This window comes from Agelaius tricolor, unplaced genomic scaffold (assembly GCF_023055355.1).
Source record: "Agelaius tricolor isolate 1412-34295 unplaced genomic scaffold, bAgeTri1.0.p SCAF_23, whole genome shotgun sequence".
NCBI lineage: Eukaryota > Metazoa > Chordata > Aves > Passeriformes > Icteridae > Agelaius > Agelaius tricolor.
Window position 1 is genome coordinate 13,838,982 of NW_027269283.1, and position 16,867 is coordinate 13,855,848.

Genomic DNA, 16,867 nt, shown 5'->3' on the forward strand with positions numbered 1-16,867 from the left:
CAACTTTCCCCTTTTACTGTGTCAGTCCCTCCCCAGGGCCCCCAGACCCTCCACAGCACTCCCAGAAAGGAGAGGGGTTATTAGGAGAAAAAGGGTTTAGAAAAAAGGCAAAAAGCTTCCTTTTCCTTTATTTTTTGTGTTCAAACTGGGAGTGACTCTGCTTCCCCTGCAATTTTAATGGTCTCAGTTGAAAGAATCCCTGCCTTTTCTATGCTGTCAGGGGTGTTAATTGACAGGGAGTCCTCATTTTCTATTATTTTCCAGTTTAAGTAGAAGGGGAAAATATTGAAAATGTTTCTTATGGGTTTGAATTTAGGGTAGCCGGCCCCTTTTTGTTGTCCTGAGGCCTAAATTGAGGGAGAAGCCCAGCTATCCCTCCATAAGAGTTTGAACTGAGGGAAAAATCCCTCTTTTTTCATCACTAGAGAGATTTAAAGTGATGAAAACCCCTCTTTTCCCAGTACTTAAGGAGAATAAATCAAAGGGCAGAAGCTATTTATTTGCTATTGTATTAGTTTCAGTAGAGGTAACTGCCCCATTTCCTCTGTTTAAGGGGTGCACTGGAAGGAAGCTCTGCCTTTTTCAGCATTTTAAGGGTTTAAAACTACATTTCAGGGCCCTTCTTTCTGTGCCGTAGGACCAAGTACCTCAGAGCAGGGTGAGCCTGGCATGCACTTAACTCTTACATTGCCTGGGAAGCTTTTATTTTTCTTATTTTTACTTATAATGTAGATAGGCCTAATTAGAGGTCCCAAGGAGACTTAGACTATTCATATCATAAGCATTCTTCTCCACCCAGCTCAGTCACACGTGAAGTACTACTTAGTAGCCACTAAGGAATAATTATAAGTAAGTTAACAGCAAATTACCCAATTTATCTAGTCATGCTGCCTAAACAGAAAGTTATATTTCTTACCAATTTTCTACCCTTTTACTCCAAGTAGTTGTTGCAAAAAAGAAAGTGCTGTTATTTTTCTGAAGAGTTTTCTTCTATAACAAGCCCTTTGCTCCCCTTGAATTTCAGTCAGAGGGGCCAAACAGCTGTAGCTTCTCTGAGGGCTTTTATGCCCAGTGGGATCAGCCCCCTCCCTTTTCCCGGGTGCCATGGGAACGAGAGGCAGGCACCATCAGGGGTATATTAACCCCAGCTTTTGCTGAGGGGGTTCATTCCCTCTCTGGGCTGTGCTAGGATAAGAGCTTTCCTCTCATCTTCAGAGAAGAGGCTCTTTCAGCTTATCTCAGCTTGTTTTTAGTAGGTGCTTCTGGGCATCTAAAGCAACAGAGGCTTTGAAGATCCTGTGAAGAAAACAGCATAGAATACAGGGAGTATTTAAGTTCACAATTTTGGGTTTTGTGTTTAGGGGTGGTAAAGTGCATTTGTAATTTCTGGTTTTGTTTGTATTTTGGTTTGTAGTTTTTTTTAGGAAGAGCGCAGCTTCCAGAGGCCCCAGGTTGTGTCAGCTACAACACTTTTCAGCAGATTCATCACGTCACAAGAGGGATCTGCCCAGTGTCAAAGATAATGTTTGAGATTGAGGCTTCAGGTGAGTTGAGGCGTGTGACTAGGAGAGGGAGGCTGAGCAGGTATCCAGTTAGGAGGTATTGTTGGGGGGGGGGGGTGGTTTTGAAGGCAGCAGGGTGAGAAAGGGTGATTATTTGAGGCCCCCCCCCCACCCCAAGGCTTTTTAGAAGCCTAGCAGAGGCATTCACATGTCTTACAGCACACAAGGTCATCCACTGCACTCACAGGAATGCTGTTTTACTTTGCCTTTCTCTAACCCATGTGCCACTCATAATAATGGCCACAGCCTTGGAATCAGGATAAAGCTGGAGCCTGAAGGAGCCAGGCACACTCAGGAGAGGGCAAGTAGCTGACTTGCTGGGATTTGGCCCACATAACTCTGTACTCATACTTTGGTTTTGTTTTTCTTTATTGTAGCTGACCGAGAGGCTAACAGGCAATCACGGGGCCCTCCGAGGCAGACTCATTTCAGGCGCAACGTGGATCCACATCACCGATCATCCAAAAGATAAGTCAGGGCCACGGCCTGGAGATGGGATGATGGGAGAGTAGTGGGTTGGGAGTTCCTGGGACAGATTTAAAAATTAGCAGAGGGAAAAGTAATCTTCTCCAAGGGGCCTCTTAGGACAGCTAAAGGGAGAGGTTCTACTTTTGACGGCAGCTTTCAGGCAGGCAGTGCAGAACAGTTCCGGTCCACGTCGTGTTGTCCGGTGTACCATGTTACCTAGCATGTCTTTGGGGTCCCTTTTGCCTTTTCCCCTCGAGACCCTCACCACAAGCATAATGTGTTGTGTTTGTTGTCCCCCTGTTTGTCACGTTCCGTGTCACGGGTGTCTGCACATATTTGTGCCGGAGCTGCTCTGCCCTGCCCTGCCGCATAGCCTGCTGCAACAGGACAAGTCCCATGGACTTGCAGTTTGTGGGGTGTTGCCAGACTCTAGATGATATTCCTAGATAGACAGAAGATATTTGGAGCTGTGAAGTTATCCTGCAGCCCTTTGACTTTTGTCCTCACTTTCTTTCAGACGCAGAAGGATAAAACCCAGGGCAAAATCCATCCACCCATCCTGAGTGAGGAGGTTCCCCCGAGCAGGTCAGTCACTGTTTGTCTCTGTAGGGGGAGTGTAAAGTGTGACTTTGTTACAGCACTGTTCTTTTTCTTTTCAGGAGGTAAAGCTGGATATCAGCAGTCAAGATGAGGTGGGCAAGGTGAGCATTGAGTAGCGTCCAGAAGCAGTTGTTATTGCTCCAGTCTCATTTTCCGGTGCAACTCTAAGCATCTGTTCCTGTTTCTGCGCTTTAGGCAATCCACTCGGAGTACGCCGAGCCCCAGTCACCAACCGGCCGACACACCGGGTGCGCCGCTCTCCCCAGCCCTGCGGAAGAATCACGGGACTCGTCGATGAAGCCTCTGCCTTTTCTATTTAAAGGTGTCACCAGGGTAGCCTTGGGCACGGGCCGAGGAGCCACGGTGAGTCGGGGAAGTAGGGAGGAGGAGCTAGGGTCCACTCAGGTTTCAGCAATGCCACATGACCTCGTCTCCTCTTACACCAGGCTTACCCCGTGACAATGGCATCAGCCTCGGAGCGCGGCCGAAGGGTGCGGCCCCAGGAGCCGGGCTTTCTTAGGAGAACGGTGAGTAGCAGAATTGTTGGGTTTTGGCCAGTGTGCTGCAAACATCATGCATTGATATTTGGATTTCTTTCATGTAGTTGACTAAGAAACAACAGGGAGTTGTTGAAGAACAGTGCCAGCAGGAACTTCCCAGATGTTGAGGCTGCCTTCTTTTGCACCTGACACGGGTAGGCATCCCCAGATGTCCGAGAGATAAGTAGAGGGCTACAACCCACAGAGGGGATGAAAGCGGGGCGCAGGGTAGGGACCCACCGGGAGGGGTTTTTGAGTCTTCTTTGGAGATGGGGGTGTCCATGAAGCAGACACCTTAGGCCCCATAAAAGGAAAGCCTGACTTTTCATCACAGTGCTGAGGTATGCAGGGCAGAGCAGTCCCGGTGTGTATCGTGTCACTTGTCTTTTGTGTATTATGTGTTGTTTGCATATGTCATGTCTTTTACCTTAGGCCTTGGTGGGGCCTGTCAGAAACCCTGGCATCATTGTTAGCATCTGTGATCTCTGCATTCCTTGGCCTGGCACCCATGCCATAGAACTTTTGACTCGGGAGCTCAGACAGGCATCAGACTCTCTTGTCTCTTTAGAAGCATCCGGTCAGCTGTCTTTTCAGGTCTTGTTCTGAGCTGTATGGACAGCTATACCCCGCCAGGATCCATTATGGCGGACTAGGACTCGAAAGAACATGAGGGCAGGTAGAGGCTTCTGGCCGTAGGATTCTCGGGCATCCATCTTTGCAGTTCTTGGAATAAATCATTCAGTTAGCATCTTCTTCCTCCAGGTTTCTCTGAGCCTCATCAGCTCACCATCGGTCTCACCTCGGTCATCTCCTTTTGCATCTTCTCAGTCCTCACAGCCATTTTCCTTGCCAGGAGATTTCTGTCCGTGTCGTGTTCCCGTTGTTTGTCACGTCCTGTCCCGTGTCACGGGTGTCTGCACACATTTGTGCTGGAGCTGCTCTGCCCTGCCACATAGCCTGGTGCAATAGGAGAAGTCCCGGGGACTTGAAGTTTGTAATGTGGGGTGTAGTTGGACTCTAGATGGACACAAGATATCTGGAGCTCTTAAGTTATCTTGCAACAGTTTGACTCTTGTCCTAACTTTTTTTTCAGATTCAGATGGATTAAATCTGTGCCAGAGGGCCCCATCCCGGGTGAGTAGTTTCCCCCGAGCAGGTGAGGCACCATTTGTCTCTGCAACAGAAGTGTATGTGGTGACTCTGTTACAGCTCTGTTCTTTGTCTTTCTTTTTAGGAACTAAGTCTGGATACCAGCAGTCAAGGTGAGCAGTGGAGAGAAGTAGCTGTTATTGCTCCAGTCTCAGTTTCTGGTGCTGCTCTAAGCTTCCATTCTCTTTTTTGTGCTTTAGGCAATCCACTCGGAGCCTGCCAAGCCCCCGTCACCAGCCGGCCGATGCACCGGGTTCCCTGCACGTGTGAGCCCTGCGGATGCATTACAGGACCTGGTGATGAAACCCTGAACTCTATTTAAAGGTGCCATCCAGGTGGCCTTCAGCAGCTGCCGAGGAGTTGCAGTGAGTAGGGGAAGTAGGGAGGAGGAGCCAGGTTCCACTCAGGTTTCAGCCATGCCAAATCACCTCCTCTCCTCTTAACCCAGGCACCCCCTGTGACGACAGCCTCGGTCTCCGAGCGTGCCCGAAGCGTGCGGCCCGAGCAGCTGAGCATTCTTAGGAGCACGGGTGAGTAGCAGACTTGTGGGGTTTTGGCCGATGGGCTGCCAAGATCGGGCACTGATGTTTGGTTTTCTTTAATACAGCTGTCTAAGAGACACCAGCCCGGTGCCAGCAGGACCTTCCCAGCTGACGAAGTGGCCTTTCTTCGCACTGGAGACCGGCATCCCCAGATGTCCGAGAGATAAGTAGAGGGCCACGACCCACAGAGGGAATGAAAGCAGGGTGCTGGTTTGGGAATTACTGGGAGGGGTTTTTGAGTCTGCTTTGGAGGTGGGGGGTGTCCATGAAGCGGCCCCTTAGGCCCCATAAAAGGAAAGCCTGACTTTTCATCACAGTGCTGAGGTATGCAGGGCAGAGCAGTCCCGGTGTGTATCGTGTCACTTGTCTTTTGTGTATTATGTGTTGTTTGCATATGTCATGTCTTTTACCTTAGGCCTTGGTGGGGCCTGTCAGAAACCCTGGCATCATTGTTAGCATCTGTGATCTCTGCATTCCTTGGCCTGGCACCCATGCCATAGAACTTTTGACTCGGGAGCTCAGACAGGCATCAGACTCTCTTGTCTCTTTAGAAGCATCCGGTCAGCTGTCTTTTCAGGTCTTGTTCTGAGCTGTATGGACAGCTATGTCCCGCCAGGATCCATTAAGGCAGACTTGGACTTGAAAGAATGTGAGGGCAGGTAGAGGCTTCTGCCCGTAGGATTCTCGGGCATCCATTTTTTCAGTTCTTGGAATAAATCATTCAGTTAGCATCTTCTTCCTTCAGTGTTTTCTGAGCCTCGTCAGCTTGCCATCGGTCTCACCTCGGTCATCTCATTTGGCATCTTCTCAGTCCTTGCAGTCATCCTTCTTGCCCAGAGATTTCTGTCTGTGTTGTGTGCCCATTGTTTGTCACGTCCTGTCTGTCCCCTGTCACGGGTGTCTGCACACATTTGTGCCGGAGCTGCTCTGCCCTGCCACATAGCCTGGTGTAATAGGTGAAGCCCCGGGGAGTTGAAGGTTGTAATGTGGGGTGTAGTTGGACTCTAGATGCTATTCCTATATTGACCTAAGGTGTTTGTAGCTTTTGAGTTATCCTGCAGGTGTTTGACATATGTTCTAACTTTCTTTCAGGTGCAGATGCATTGCATCCATGGCAGAGCCCCCCATCCTGGGTGAGGGGGTTCCCACAAGCAGGTCAGTCACCATTTGTCTGTGCAGGGGGAGTGTCAAGTGTGACCCTATTACAGCGCTGTTTTTTGTCTTTATTTTTAGGAAGTATAGCTGGATCCCAGCAGTCAAGTTCAAGAGAGCAAGGTGAGCAGTAGCCTTTCTTGTTGCTGAGGTCTGAATTCTAAGGGGGCAAGTCTAAGTCTCCATTCTCGTTTTTGTGCCTTAGGCAATCCACTCGGAGCACGCCAAGCTCCCATCCCCACCCGGCCGACGGACCGAATTTTCCACCCTGATGAGCCCTGTCTTCCGGGTAGCAGTCAGGAACCACCGAGGAGTTGCGGTGAGTCAGGGAAGTAGGGAGGAGGACCGAGGGTCCAGTCAGTTTTCAGCAATGCCACATCACCTCCTGTCTTCTTAACCCAGGCGTACCCCACGACGACGGCGTTGGCCTCCGAGCGTTCCCGAAGCGTGTGACCCGAGGAGCCGGGCCTTCTTAGGAGAAGGGTGAGTAGCAGACTTGTGGGGTTTTGGCCGATGGGCTGCCAAGATCAGGCACTGATGTTTGGTTTTCTTTAATATAGCTGTCTAAGAGACACCAGCCCGGTGCCAGCAGGAACTTCCCAGCCGGCGAGGCGGCCTTTCTTCGCACCCGACACGGACCGGCATCCCCAGATGTCCGAGAGATAAGTAGAGGGCTCTGACCCACAGAGGGGATGAAAGCATGGTGCTGGGTTGGGACTCCTGGGATCGGGGAGGGGAGTCTTGAGTTGGCTCTGGAGATGAAAGTAGCCAAGAATTGGCCCCTTAGGCCCCCTAAAAGCAAAGTCTCACTTTGGATCACAGTGCTGAGGTGCACAGGGCAGAGCAGTCCCGGTGTGTATCGTGTCACTTGTCTACCGTGCATTATGTCTTGTTTGGGTGTCTCATGTCTTTTATCTTAGCCCTTTGAGGGGCCTATCAGAAACCTTGGCAGTATTCTTAGCAGCCACGATCTCCACGTTTCTTTGGCCCGGCACCCAGGCCATAAAACTTTTGACTCGGGAGCTCAGATAGGCATCAGAATTGCAACTCTTTGTACGCATCCAGTCAGATGTCTTTTCAGGTCTTGTTCTGAGCTGTATGGACAGCTGCACCCTGCAAGGTTCTATTATGGTGGATTAGGACTTGTAAGGATGTGAGGCCAGGTAGAGGCTTCTGACCGTAGGGCTCCTGTGCATTCATCTTTGCAGTTCTTGGACTAAAACATTCAGTTTAGCATCTTCCTTCTCCAGGGCACTCTGAGCCTTATCAGCTCGCCATCGGTCTGTCTTACCTCGGTCATCTCATTTGGCATCTTCTCAGTCCTCGCAGTCATCCTTCTTGCCTAGAGATTTCTGTCCGTGTCTTGCGCCCATTGTTTGTCACGTCCTGTCTGTCCCGTGTCACGGGTGTCTGCACACACATTTGTGCCGGAGCTGCTCTGCCCTGCCGCATAGCCTGGTGTAATAGGAGAAGCCCCGGGGAGTTGAAAGTTGTAATGTGGGCTGTAATTGGACTCTAGATGCTATTCCTAGGTTGACCTAAGGTGTTTGCAGCTTTTGAGTTATCGTGCATGTGTTTGACATATGTTCTAACTTTCTTTCAGGTGTAAATGCATTACATCCGTGGCAGAGGGTTACGGTTAGGAGGTGCCAGGCCTTCTTAGGAGAAGGGTGAGTAGCAGACTTGTGTGGTTTTGGCCAATGTGGTGCCAAGGTCAGGCGTTGATGTTTGGTTTTCTTTAATATAGCTGTCTAAGAGACAACAGCCCGGTGACAGCACAACTTCCCAGCCGGCGAGGCGGCCTTTCTTCGCACCCGACACGGACCGGCATCCCCAGATGTCTGAGAGATAAGTAGAGGGCCACGACCCACAGAGGGGATGAAAGCGAGGTGCTGGGTCGGCACTCCTGGGGTGGGGGAGGTTTTGAGTTGGCTCTGGAGGTGAGGGTAGCCAAGAAGTGGCCCCTTAGGGCCCCTAAAAGCAAAGTCTCACTTTGGATCACAGTGCTGAGGTGAGCAGGGCAGAGCAGTCCCGGTGTGTATTGTGTTACTTGTCTGTCGTGCGTTATGTCTTGTTTAGCTGTCTCATGTCTTTTATCTTAGCCCTTTGAGGGGCCTACCAGAAACCTTGGCACCAGTCTTAGCATCTGTGCTCTCAGCGTTCCTTGGCCTGGCACCCATCCCCTAGAACTTTTGACTCGGGAGCTCAGACAGGCATCAGACTCTCTTCTCTCTTTAGAAGCATCCAGTCAGCTGTCTTTTCAGGTCTTGTTCTGAGCTGTATATCGGACAGCCGTGTCCCGCCAGGATCCATTATGGTGGACTAGGACTTGAAAGAATGTGAGGCCAGGTAGAGGATTCTGACCGTAGGATTCTTGGGCATCCATTTTTTCAGTTCTTGGAATAAATCATTCGGTTAGCATCTTTTTCCTCCAGGGTTCTCTGAGCCTCATCAGCCCACCATCAGTTTCACCTCGGTCATCTCCTTTTGCATTCTCTCAGTCCTCGCAGCCATTTTCCTTGCCAGGAGATTTCTGTCCGTGTCGCGTCCCCGTCGTCTGTCACGTCCCGTCCCGTGTCACGGGTGTCAGCACACACATTTGTGCCGGAGCTGCTCTGCCCTGCCACGTAGCCCGGTGCAATAGGAGAAGTTGCGGGGACTTGAAGTTTGTAATGTGGGGTGTAGTTGGACTCTAGATGGGATTTGTAGATGGACACGAGATATCTGGAGCTCTTAAGTTATCCTGCAACAGTTTGACTCTTGTCCTAACCTTTTTTCAGATTCAGATGGATTAAATCCATGCCAGAGGGCCCCATCCTGGGTGAGGGGATTCCCCCAAGCAGGTGAGGCACTATTTGTTTCTGTAGAGGAAGCATAAATGGTGGCTGTTACAGCATTGTTCTCTGTCTCTCTTTTTAGGAAGTCAAAGCCGAGAGCAGCATTCAAGGCCAAGTGGGCGAGGTGAGCCTTGACTAGCGTACAGAAGCAATTGTTATTGCTGAGGTCTCAGTTTCTGGTGCAGCTTTAAGCATCTCTTTTTTTTTTTTTTATTTTAGGTGGTCCGCTTGCAATCTATCCTAGCCGAGCATATCCGTGCCAGGTGGGTGAGAGCTTAAGGTATCGGTGTTGCATACTTGTCAGATTTGGGAGGTTGTGTTTTCACAGTATCTCAGCATGCTTTTCTGCTTTGTTTCTTTGCAGGTGCTGTCGCTGCCCTAGGCACACCAAGGAACAGAGGAGGGCAGGTGAGTCGGCGTTTAGGCAGGCTGACTCATAGGTGGATGTTATGCAGCAGCATGCTAAGCATGTACCTTTTCTCTTTGCAGGTATCTTCTGGGCAGCCTCTGGAGTCAAATCAAGATTTGAGGTGAGCCAGGACAGTGGTGCGGAGGAGTCCCGGGGATTACTGTTGTTGAGGGCAATAGTCACCTTTTCTGTTTTGTCTTAGGTACCCTGAGGAGGCTCTTACCCAAAGCTTAGAAACGGCGACACCGAAGCACACGCGGAGAACATCTCAACGTCCACATGCGACCGAGGATGGATTTTGTCCGCTCCTCTTCCAAAAGCTAAGTGTCGGGGCCAGCGGTCGGGAGAAGGGGAAAAACCTTTACTATCACAGGGGGCAATTTCACGTCAGCTTAGCGGAGAGGTCTGTAGCGGGACAGGCTCTCTGGAAGTAAAGGGAGAGTGTTTCTCCTCAGCCTCACCAGAGCCTTTGCCGGGCAGGGCAGTTCCAACCCATCTCCACGTTCTCGGGAACTTTGCGTCGTCCGCCTTCCTCGACTCGACGTCGTCAGGGATCTTTCCCCAGAGGAGCTCGCCTTCAGGTCCGGAGCTATCACCACGGTCATCCGGCAGTCCGCTTCCTTCTCTAGGCTCCCTGAGCCTCTCGAGCATCCTCTTAAGTGCTTTGGCACTAACTTCTTTTAACGAGTTCCATTTCATCATCACATGCCATCATCATAGGGCTTTCTTTCCTTTGGCATCATCAGCCTCTGGCTCATCTTGCGCTAGGAATCTCAGGTCCATAAGTTGAAAGTGCTAGGCAGTTTACTCTTGTCTCTGTGTTATGCCATCCGTGTCTATGTTGTGTCGTCCGTGTTATGTAGTCTGTGTCTATTGTCTTCCGTGTCATAGGCCTTTGTTACATCTCGACGCTTTACAGGCACTATTTTGTGCCATATGGGCAGTATTTTACTCATATTCCTTCCCAGATATAGCTTATTCTGGCATCTTTACATTTTTACTCTTCGAGACAGGAAGGATTACACAAGATTTTCTCATCCATCTTCCTTCTCACTACCAGCTTTGGTAGTGCTTTTTTTTCCATGCTATTATCTTGGACTTCTAGAGGGAGCATCTTACACCCTCCTCAGGTGACTGCAGTTGTTCTGTAGGTTCCATCTTCTCAAAGAGTATGGGGCCCAACAATTAATCTTCCACAGAGTTATCTCAACTCTTGGCTTATATTGTGTGTACCTATGTTGGCTTATGTTGTGTGTACCTATATTGCATGTACCTTTTGTTGGCTTATATTGCGTGTACCTTTGTTGGCTTATATTGTATGCGCTTATATTGTGTGTACTTATGTCGGCTTATATTGTATGTGCTTATATTGTATATGCTTATATTGCGTGTACCTGTGTTAGCTTATATTGTATATGCTTATGTTGTATATACTTATATTGTGTGTACCTATGTTGGCTTATATTGTGTGTACTTACACTGTATGTACACTTGCACTGTATGCGTTGGCTTATATTGTATGTACTTATACCACTTATGATTGGAGCTGCCCTGCCCTGGCATGTAGTCATAGTTAGGTAGAACAGTTGTAAAAACTTTACTGTTCATCTGTCTTTTATGGGATTTTGGGTAGAAAATTTATTGGTCCAGAGCAGGGGACAATTGCTAGCTGTCAGCCACTCGTTGACCACTTCCTGTTGTCTCACAGGTCCTCGAGGCTACCCATTTCCCCAGATTCTACCATTCGACGTCAGGGAGCAGCAGCCAGAAGATGCGTCGAAGCACGTTCTTCAGCGTCTCGAGTAAGGGCCATAGCGAGCCTGTAAGCAGGAAGAGCGTGTGAGTGTGTGTGAGAGCACATGACTGTGTCTGTCTGTGTCCACTCGTCTCTGTGTGTGTGAGCACATGCTGACTAGTTTTAACCTTGTGTATGTGATTTTGCTTTTAATTTTTTAATTCATTTTTAAATTTAGAATAAAAAATCCCCAGCCGGGGGGTTGTTTTTTTTTTTCCCCCAGCCAGGGACCGGGGTTTTCGTCAGGCAGGAGGATTTTTTTGGAGGCTCCCGGGAACCGCGTTCCCGAGGAGCGGCGCGAATGCGTGCTGGGGGTTAGCAGAGAGGTTGAGGTGTGAGTCAGCGTGGGTTTGTGTGTAAGCTGAAGGGAGTGTGTGTGTGTTGAAGGGTTCTAGGGTTGTAACCTTGTATGACTTTTGCTTTTCAGGTTTTTCAAATCATTTTTAAATTTAGAATAAAAAATCCCCAGCCGGGGGGTTTTTTTTTTTTCCCCCCCGGCTGGGTTTTTTTTTTCCCGGGTCCCGGTCGGTCAGCGAGGCGACGTTCATCGCCAAAGTTTGGGCGCGGACCGTCCAGGGACCGGGGTTTTCGTCAGGCAGGAGGATTTTTTTTGGAGGCTCCCGGGAACCGCGTTCCCGAGGAGCGGCGCGAATGCGTGCCGGGGGTTAGCAGAGCAGTTGAGGTGTGAGTCAGCGTGGGTTTGTGTGTAAGCTGAAGGGAGTGTGTGTGTGTTGAAGGGTTCTAGGGTTGTAACCTTGTATGACTTTTGCTTTTCAGGTTTTTCAAATCATTTTTAAATTTAGAATAAAAAATCCCCAGCCGGGGGGTTTTTTTTTTTCCCCCCCGGCTGGGTTTTTTTTTCCCGGGTCCCGGTCGGTCAGCGAGGCGACGTTCATCGCCAAAGTTTGGGCGCGGACCGTCCAGGGACCGGGGTTTTCGTCAGGCAGGAGGATTTTTTTGGAGGCTCCCGGGAACCACATTCCCGAGGAGCGGCGCGAATGCGTGCTGGGGGTTAGCAGAGAGGTTGAGGTGTGAGCGAGGGTGGGTTTGTGTGTAAGCTGAAGGAGGTCTGTGTGTGTGTGTGTGTGTGTGTTGAAGGGTTGTAACCTTATTTGACTTTTGCTTTTCAGGTTTTTAAATTAATTTTTAAATTTAGAATAAAAAATCCCCAGCCGGGGGGTTTTTTTTTTTTCCCCCCCGGCTGGGTTTTTTTTTCCCGGGTCCCGGTCGGTCAGCGAGGTGACGTTCATCGCCAAAGTTTGGGCGCGGACCGTCCAGGGACCGGGGTTTTCGTCAGGCAGGAGGATTTTTTGGAGGCTCCCGGGAGCCATGTCCCTGAGGACCAACGATTGCTGGGGAGTAATTTAGCAGTTATGATGAGAGAGATGGTGGGTTTGTGTGTAAGCTGAAGGGGGTGTTAATGGTAGATGAGTGTTGTTTTGGGTTTCCTGTAACAATAAATCAACATGTAATGAAAATAGAAAAAGGTTATCACTTTCTGTTAATATCTGTATTGCTCTGTATTGCTCTGTATTGCTCTGTATTGCATTTGCATTAACTGCTGCATTTTGCTGTATTGCTCTATATGTAAATTAGACTTTTACCAGTGCGTCTATGCGTTGTATCTGCACTTGCATTTGTATACACTGTTTCCATGTATTTTGCTGATGTATAAATAAAAGCATTCTTTTAATAAAGTTGAGTCACCCTTAATAAAGATACCCCCTGCCCTTCCTTCCCCCACCATGGCTCCTGTCGTCTTTTGGTGTGGTTTTGTCATTTCTTTCCACTGTGTTTCTTCCTTTTGCTCCTCACTTTACTGTTCTATTTCTAACTTAACTTCCATCTATCTCTAACCCTTTGTTTCTGTTTTCTTTATCACTGTCAATCTCAGTCTTCTTGTTTCTTTTTCTCTCCATGTTCTCCTTTTTCTTGGTTTGTGTTTTTTTGCTCTTAGTCTTTTCCTTTTTCACCCCACTCCTAAGTTTTCACTTTCATTCTAATCCTAACCACTTTCCTTTTCCTCTAACTCCTGTCCTTCTTCAGTTCTCTCACCCTCCTTTTCCTGTCTCACTCTGTCTTCCTGTTTTATTTTCTTCTGTCTTTTCCTCTCTGTCTCCTCTGTCTTCTCCCTCTGTCTCTGTTCTCTCCTCCTCTCTTCTTTCTTTGTCTTTGTCCCTGTTCTCTCCTCTTCTCTCTCTGTCTTTTCTCCTCTCCCTCTATTCTTTCCAACTCTCTCCTTCTCTCTCTCTTCTCTTTGCTTCTCTCTCTCTTCTCTTTGCTTCTCTCTCTCTTCTCTTTGCTTCTCCCTCTCTCCTTCTTCCCCCCTCTTTTTTCTCTCTCTCTCTCTCTCTCCCCTCTCTCTCTCTCTCTTTCTCTCTTTTCTCTCTCTCTCCTTCTCTAACTTTGTTTTCCTTTCTAGCTTTAGTTTAAAAAAGCAGCACTAGAAACTTTCAGGCTCCCTGGGAGTAAAAAAAAAAAAAAATTTAAAAAAACAAACCATTTACTCCCCGGGAGCCTGAAATTTCCTACTGCTGCACCAGACATATAGTTTTTCTTCTTTTTACTATATACAGTATATCGGGACCCCACCTGTCAGCAATCAATACTAATCAGTAGTCCCCACCCACATCCACACCCCTCCCATGGTGCCCCCACCCCTACATCCAACACACCCCACCCCCGTGACCGCCCCGCCTCCCCAGACCCACCCCCCACAAGCCAGCACCCCACCCCATGCCATTTACATACAAATCATGCAGTCACAGCACCACCTGCCGTCTACTCACGAGTACTACACTCACAGCGCCACCTGCCGTCTGCAACCGGATACTACATGCACAGCGCCACCTGCTGCTTGCCGGCCGGTACTGCATGCACAGCGCCCCCTGCCGTCTGCCGGCCGGTACTACATGCACAGCGCCCCCTGGTGCTTGCCGACCGGTACTGCACTCACAGCGCCACCTGCCGTCCGCATACCAGTACTACACTCACAGCGCCCCCTGCCGCTTACTCCCCGGTACTGCACTCACAGCGCCCCCTGCCGTCTGCCGCGGCGTACTGCACCCACGGCGCGCCCCCGATGACGTCACCGGCGCGACACGCCCCAGAAAGGACCCCAGTGCACAGGCGTCCCCCGCAATCGCCCGACCGAAACGGCGCCCCCCACCCTGCGCCCCCCAGACCCCCGCGCGCCCCGCCGCCGGCCCCACACAAACCAGAACGCCATTCCGACCCCGGCCGACCCGCGAAAACCGCGCAAAACCCGCCCGAAACCCCGAAAAAAAATCCCGGTCCCGGCGGCCGCCATTTTGCCGCAAATGACGTCACCCGGCCCGCCGCCATCTTGCCCCCCCCCCCACACCACGTGACCCCCCACGGCCGCCATTTTGCTGCCGTAAATGACGTCACCCCGTACGGCCGCCATCTTGACCGCCTACGGCCGCCATCTTGCCGTAAATGACATCACCGGCCGCCATCTTGCCTGCCCTACCACGTGACCCACCCCGCGGCCGCCATTTTGTTGCCGTAAATGACGTCACCCCGCACAGCCGCCATATTGCCGTAAATGACGTCACCCCGCACGGCCGCCATCTTGCCTCTCGGGTCACGTGATCCCCGGCGGCCGCCATCTTGGTCGCCAATCACGTGACCGACTGACAGCCGCCATCTTGGCTCCCATACCACGTGACCCACTGGGCGCCGCCATGTTGTACGACACCACGTGACCCCCATGGGGGCCGCCATCTTGGATGACATCACAGGGTCCGCCATCTTGGTTCCCGATCACGTGACCGCCGCCATCTTGATCCCAGGTCACATGACCCCATGGGCGCCGCCATCTTGATGACATCACAGAGCCCGCCATCTTGGTCCCCATCACGTGACCGCATGGGGGCGGCCATCTTGGTTCCCTGATCACATGACCCCCTGAGCGCGGCCATATTGGACGCCACCACGTGACCGTATGGGCGCCGCCATCTTGGACGCGTCATCACGACGTCACGGCAGCCGCCATCTTGGTCCCCGGTCACATGACCCCATGGGCGCCGCCATCTTGCTGCCATAAATGACGTAACCCCCACGGCCGCCATATTGCCGTAAATGACGTCACCGGCCGCCATCTTGCCTCCCGTACCACGTGACCCCCTCGCAGCCGCCATCCTGCTGCCGTAAATGACGTCACCCCCTACAGCCACAACCCTGCCGTAAATGACGTCACCGGCCGCCATCTTGTTGTAAATGACGTCACAGAGCACGCGCCGTCATCCCAGCTGCCGAGTCACGTGACCCCCGCCCGCCGCCATCTTGGTCACCAGTCACGTGACTGCCGCCATCTTGGTCCCTAGTCACATGACCCCATGGGGGCCGCCATCTTGATGACATCACAGAGTCCGCCATCTTGGTCCCCGATCACGTGACCGCCTGGCCGCCGCCATATTGTTGCCGTAAATGACGTAACCCCCCGCGGCCGCCATATTGCCGTAAATGACGTCACCGACTGCCATCATGCCGTAAATGACGTCACAGAGCACTCACCGTCATCTCAGCTGTCGAGTCACGTGACCCCCGGTCGCCGCCATCTTGGTCCCCAGTCACGTGACCCCATGGGGGTCGCCATCTTGGTTCCCTACCACGTGACCACATGGGGGCCGCCATCTTGACGACTCATCATGACGTCACCGCGGGTTAGGGTTAGGGTTAGGGTTAGGGTTAGGGTTAGGGTTAGGGTTAGGGTTAGGGTTAGGGTTAGGGTTAGGGTTAGGGTTAGGGTTAGGGTTAGGGTTAGGGTTAGGGTTAGGGTTAGGGTTAGGGTTAGGGTTAGGGTTAGGGTTAGGGTTAGGGTTAGGGTTAGGGTTAGGGTTAGGGTTAGGGTTAGGGTTAGGGTTAGGGTTAGGGTTAGGGTTAGGGTTAGGGTTAGGGTTAGGGTTAGGGTTAGGGTTAGGGTTAGGGTTAGGGTTAGGGTTAGGGTTAGGGTTAGGGTTAGGGTTAGGGTTAGGGTTAGGGTTAGGGTTAGGGTTAGGGTTAGGGTTAGGGTTAGGGTTAGGGTTAGGGTTAGGGTTAGGGTTAGGGTTAGGGTTAGGGTTAGGGTTAGGGTTAGGGTTAGGGTTAGGGTTAGGGTTAGGGTTAGGGTTAGGGTTAGGGTTAGGGTTAGGGTTAGGGTTAGGGTTAGGGTTAGGGTTAGGGTTAGGGTTAGGGTTAGGGTTAGGGTTAGGGTTAGGGTTAGGGTTAGGGTTAGGGTTAGGGTTAGGGTTAGGGTTAGGGTTAGGGTTAGGGTTAGGGTTAGGGTTAGGGTTAGGGTTAGGGTTAGGGTTAGGGTTAGGGTTAGGGTTAGGGTTAGGGTTAGGGTTAGGGTTAGGGTTAGGGTTAGGGTTAGGGTTAGGGTTAGGGTTAGGGTTAGGGTTAGGGTTAGGGTTAGGGTTAGGGTTAGGGTTAGGGTTAGGGTTAGGGTTAGGGTTAGGGTTAGGGTTAGGGTTAGGGTTAGGGTTAGGGTTAGGGTTAGGGTTAGGGTTAGGGTTAGGGTTAGGGTTAGGGTTAGGGTTAGGGTTAGGGTTAGGGTTAGGGTTAGGGTTAGGGTTAGGGTTAGGGTTAGGGTTAGGGTTAGGGTTAGGGTTAGGGTTAGGGTTAGGGTTAGGGTTAGGGTTAGGGTTAGGGTTAGGGTTAGGGTTAGGGTTAGGGTTAGGGTTAGGGTTAGGGTTAGGGTTAGGGTTAGGGTTAGGGTTAGGGTTAGGGTTAGGGTTAGGGTTAGGGTTAGGGTTAGGGTTAGGGTTAGGGTTAGGGTTAGGGTTAGGGTTAGGGTTAGGGTTAGGGTTA

General features: G+C 50.8%; 3 long non-coding RNA genes across 8 annotated transcripts; 2 read left to right on the top strand and 1 right to left on the bottom strand.

The window, feature by feature from the left end:
• The first annotated feature begins 1,107 nt into the window (after positions 1–1,107).
• Positions 1,108–6,743, top strand: LOC139599439 (uncharacterized). Its single transcript, XR_011682236.1, has 14 exons — positions 1,108–1,544; positions 1,940–2,615; positions 2,690–2,731; positions 2,826–2,993; positions 3,077–3,157; positions 3,235–4,303; positions 4,404–4,431; positions 4,519–4,683; positions 4,767–4,848; positions 4,926–6,015; positions 6,094–6,135; positions 6,218–6,331; positions 6,415–6,495; positions 6,573–6,743. It is a non-coding gene; the product is annotated as an uncharacterized lncRNA (long non-coding RNA).
• Positions 6,744–6,758: 15 nt separating this feature from the next.
• Positions 6,759–12,750, top strand: LOC139599438 (uncharacterized). 6 transcript variants are annotated; one of them, XR_011682234.1, is made up of 7 exons: positions 6,759–7,682; positions 7,760–8,855; positions 8,932–8,973; positions 9,069–9,129; positions 9,214–9,257; positions 9,339–9,379; positions 9,461–12,750. It is a non-coding gene; the product is annotated as an uncharacterized lncRNA (long non-coding RNA). The 6 variants fall into 6 exon arrangements; XR_011682235.1 differs by having other exon boundaries at positions 9,069–9,112; XR_011682233.1 differs by having other exon boundaries at positions 9,069–9,257.
• On the bottom strand, positions 12,150–13,778 carry LOC139599440 (uncharacterized). Its single transcript, XR_011682237.1, has 2 exons — positions 12,613–13,778; positions 12,150–12,579 (listed from the first exon to the last, which is right to left on the bottom strand). It is a non-coding gene; the product is annotated as an uncharacterized lncRNA (long non-coding RNA).
• Positions 13,779–16,867: the final 3,089 nt, after the last annotated feature.